Consider the following 5,364-nt stretch of genomic DNA (forward strand, 5'->3'; position numbering starts at 1 on the left):
GTGTTTATGTTCATTAATATTGCCTGTTGACTTGTGTGGATGTGTTTTAGGTAAATATGCCATGATATGGCTTCATATTTATCAGTCATCTTCCATTTCCACATGCAAATGAAAAGACACGCTTGTTTCTTTACAATTATAAGTCATCTAATTTATTATGCTGCTCAGTAGAAACATCTGGAGGCAGGTTTGTGTGTGTGTGTGTGTGTGTGTGTGTGTGTGTGTGTGTGTGTGTGTGTGTTTGTGTATTGTGCATGTATGTGTGTGTTGCATGTGTGTGTGCTTGTGTGTTTCTGTACCATTTTACCCTCTCTTTCATGAAAGACATTAGCCCGCAGCCCAAGGTCCCCACAGCTTAGCATAGCTAAGTGCTGCACTCTGTTAACGTGTTTACTGACAAGGGAAAACAGTGAATGTGTGTGTGTGTGTGTGTGTGTGTGTGTTTGGGAGGGCGCTACTGTAATATACCAATATATTTGGTGGTTATGAAATGTCTGTGTTTATGCTACAAGAGTATTCAGTGTGGTCCATTGCAAAGCTTGTAGACTTACAGTGTGTGTTGAATGAGTTTGCCCGTTTGTGCTATGTTATTGCATGTTGGAATTTCCATGTGTCTTATTGTTTATTAAAAAACAAAGATGCCACAAGCACTGATACTGTACATAAACATGACCATAAACACAACCACCTTTCCAGAAAGTTATGGAAGCTGTTTATTTATTTTTTTTAAACTTAATTCATGTATCGTCATAACACCCCCAATTATCACCAAATTCTAAATTCTAAAACAACGATGTTTTTTAATAACATTTGCTAAATGAACCTTACACTTTTCAGTAGCCATAGGTGAGTAGATTTGAACAAAATCTGGTTTGGTTCTTAAGGGGAGCATTTACTGCCTGAAATATCCAATTTTGTTTACCATGCTCTGAGTTATAGTGCTGGCCTGATGGGTCGCCTATTTACGCCGTTTCAACGGCACATTGAACAGTTAGACCGAGAATTCTCGTCATGAAATTATAATTCCACTGGAGCTCCAAGCGGATGTGTACACGCAGCCTTACAACACTGTTTACAGCTCTTCGAGTCAAAGTAAAATGTCATTTTTGGTACATAGCTTATTTAGATACACCTATGGTGTGGGTGCTTGCGTTTCTTTAGGATTTCGCCGTCTTAGTTTGTATAGAAATAGAAGTTCCGATATGTGTCTTCCCATTGTGGCTGTATGCATGTGTGTGTGTGTGTCTGTGTGTGTCTGTGCGTGTGCATGCGTTTGTGTGTGTGTCTTTGTGTGTGTGTGTGTGTGTGTGTGTGTGTGTGTGTCTGTCTGTCTGTGTGTGGAGGGTGTGCTGAAGCAGATGTTTCCTCAAGGGTGTTAGGCACATTTTGAGTAGGATCCACACTGTGCCCGCTGTAATTGGCGCAAGTGTTTAAAGCTGTTCCCCATCGAGGTCCCTCTAGACCACAGCCTCACAGTATCCCTACCTCTCACCCATCCCCAGGGAAGAACACACTCTCTCTCTCTCTCTCTCTCTTTCTCACACACACACAAACATATATTTTGTTGGACACATTCACACACTCACACATACTACCCCACACAAACACACACAAATAGACACACACCTGCACTCACAGTGATTCTCTCTTTTGAGCACTTCTATCGTATGTAGTCTATGGGTATACTGTGTGTGTGTGTGTGTGTGCACTGTGTACACACATGCACACAAATGTTCTCACACATACATAAATGCATATGTGCAAACATGCCCACACATGTAGGCATAACTGGACACACACCCACTCATGCATAAACACAGGAATAAACTAGGATAGTTGTTTTGATGTAGGTGCTGTTTGTTGACGTGGTGTGATGGGATTTGTTTCTGGCACAAACCTGAGGGGATGTTGTGTCCTGACATACAGCTGTACAACACACATTCACCATGTTCAGAGTGTGTGGTATGGCTCTCACACACTTCACTCGAGGGTTAGTATGTTAAAGTGACTGATTTCTTAACAGGATTTGTGTGTGTGCGTGTGTGTGTTGAGAAAGAGGGAGAGAGAGAGAGAGAAAAGGAGAAAGAGCTAACACCCCAAGCCCTTTACAATCAAAAAGCCATTTTGGTTCATGGAAAGTGCATTTCTTTTGCGCCTTGTGAAAGTCTCATTATTTCAGCCCGTCCGCAGGCAGAAATTCTCCAGTTTTGCTTGGCAGCAGACACGCACAGAGAAACTGCAGTGAAGAAAACTTTATCAATCACTATTGGTGAAAATGGGCTCAATTTTCTGTGGTCCTAACAGCTCAGTGCTAAAACAAATAGCACACACACACACACACTCTCTCACACACCCAATCTCTCTCTCTCTCTCTCTCTCTCACACACACACACACTCTCTCTCTCTCTCTCTCTCTCTCTCTTCCTCACAAACACACACACACATACATATACACACACACACACAATCACACACCAAAAAACTTGTTTTCCCTTTCGGTTTGGCAAACTCAACCAGTCCTAGTTAAATACTTTCAAAGTTGACAACCTTGTCAATTGATAAGAAAGAAAAAGGTGAAAGAGGTGAAAAGTTTCCTCTTTACTACAGTAAAAGATATAAAAGAATATACCAGAGGTCTAACTCGCCCTTGCAGATGTGTACCACACAAAAAAACTGCCTTGCCTGTAAATCAGCCCATGAGCACCCGTGTTTCCCAACTCAGCAGCAGACTGTTCCGCTGCGTCTCTGCCATTGAATCCTCCCGATGAGTCACTTCAAAAACCCTCAATGAACCGCGAGACCGGCAGGATGATCCAAATCAATAAACAAACAAAAATGAAACAGAAATAAATAAACAGCGAAATATAGCAGGACCCAAGAGTCTTCTATTAATATTAGTGATCAGTGTTACGCCTGCTGACAGAGGCTAGGTGAACGGGGACATCACACAGAGGTTCAGCAGGAGGAGAGATGGATGGATGGATGGATGGAATGAGAAGATGAGAAGAAAGAAGAAAAGTGATGAAATACAAATTCTTTGGAGGAAGAGAAAATCATGATGGCTGAACAGAACAAAGGGATGTGTTGAAGAGACCCCCACACCCACCCACAATCCACCAACATACACACACACAAGCACACACAAACACGCACACACAAACACACACACACATAGATACACACAGACACAAACACACAGAGAAAAAATCTGGTTAATATATATTTGTGCTGTTATGCGTACGTGTCAACATACCTGAAACATGGGCTATGTTTGTGTCTGTACATGTATGAGTGTAAATTGTTTTATGTATGTTTCATTTTTTTGTTTTGTTTTCATGTCAATGCATGCCTGGATTTGAGGCTACAGAGACCAACACCCTGATGGGCTTGAATAGAAAGACAGCAAGACAGACAGGGGCAGACTTACTATTAGGCAAAGGTAGGCAATCGCCTGGGGCCCCCAATAAATCACTCCCCCCTCAAAAAAATACAAAAATGAATAGGCTATATACTTGTAAACATGGTTAAGCTTGCATTGTCACTGCATGTTTTAATCATACTTCTAAACCAGGGGTTCTCAAAGTTTTGATTGGTGAGGGCCAATTCAGGAACCCAACATTAAAGGGGTGGGGAGAAAAAAAAAGAAAAACCTGGAAAAAAATCCCATTTGTAATCATTTATTAATTATTCATTAATCATTGTAATCATTAATGACTAGGTTGCATCTCTACAGTTTATATTTATTGCATTAAACAGATTTTAATTCATAACTGAGGCTAAACCTGGCTAAAATGCAATGCACACACAATCCCCGCGGTTCTCTACCCTCAACAGACAAATTTGGGATATAACCGTTCTGGTTGCAGTCCATTTCAAGTACAAACTCTCAGTGTGCCTTGCTTCTTATCAGCATATAGGCCTTATTCAGGGCCAATTACAGCTACCAAAGCACCACAGGAAAACCTGACGGCCACGAAAAACCACTAAACGGAGATTCATTCTTTTCAAATCACACAGTACAGTTGTACAGTTTTAACAGTTTCACAGATGTTGTCAGATGTTATCGCGGGCCGCCAGAAATGTTTCCGCGGGCCGCCATTGGCCCCCTGCCGCACTTTGAGAACCTATGTTCTAAACCAACAAAAAAACACCAGAATGCCTAATTCAGTCTCAGAACCCTCCCTCCCTTTTTCGTACTACAATGGATTATTCCATTGACTGGGAAAGACGAAAGACGCAGCCAGGAATGTAGAGGTTGAACTGAGAGACAGATGTTGTGTGAAAAATGAAGCGAAAGTTATCCTAGCGGTTGCAATAACAGAAAAATGCGAGAGGAAACCAAAAAATACATTGCCACACTGCCTAAAGTGAATCACCATTTACTTTACGGAGACACCACCAGTGGAGGTTGACAACAACGATAACGTCGATGATGGCGAACATGAGGAGCTATCGTTACAGCCTGCTGCTTTCGCATCCGATGCAGGCAACCTACAGTAGATGATCTCTCTTTCTTTCACTCTCTCTCTCTCACACACACACAGATGTCTTGTAGAATGACTGTAAACACATAATCTCCCCTCTCCAAGCCTTTCCTCTCTCTCTCACACACGCTGTATATGCTATGGGTCATTTCATGTCAATCAGATTTGTTGCTGCACCACCTCAGATTTTGTTCAAACCTCGTCTAATGGGTAACATGGGTAAAACGTGCAAAAAGAGTGACGTTAATGGTAGGCTGGTAGGCTAAACTTGTTTTTGTACACATTTGTTATCAAGCATTATTTACATAGGCTAGGCCTACTGTATTATATCAAAATCATTGTTTTGCCTCAGGCCAAAAATGAGTAATGAACATTACCAAAAATGCAATCACACCTTGTTTTATCCTTGTTTTATCCTCATATCTTCATGTGCAATTTTTGCAAAGACCTCAAATATTGGCTCAACATCAATAAAGTATTGTATTAGCAAACAAAATAGTGATTGGTGCCATGTGGATACAAACAATGAGTTTACAAGACCCTTAAAGGAACACGCCACCCAATGTCAGTAGTAATATATGTTCTTACCTTAACTTTCACGAAGTTGAGTCATACCTCTCCGTGTCGGTACGCAGGCACTGAACGCTTCTGGTGCGCCGGGCGCCAATGTGTTAGCATGTTGCTATGCTAGCTGGCTTTGACGAGCCAGCCGTAGAAGTAATCAAAAACATCCACGTTTTCCGACTTAAATACAGTTGCACGAGTAGTTGATAGAAATGTCTACGCCACACAACATGAAACGTGGCGATTTTCCGTTTAATCGGCTAAACAGGAGAACTACAATGTGTGGCGCAATAGCACTTGGGAGTACTTCGACCTA

Source organism: Alosa alosa, chromosome 21 (assembly GCF_017589495.1).
Source record: "Alosa alosa isolate M-15738 ecotype Scorff River chromosome 21, AALO_Geno_1.1, whole genome shotgun sequence".
Lineage (NCBI taxonomy): Eukaryota > Metazoa > Chordata > Actinopteri > Clupeiformes > Clupeidae > Alosa > Alosa alosa.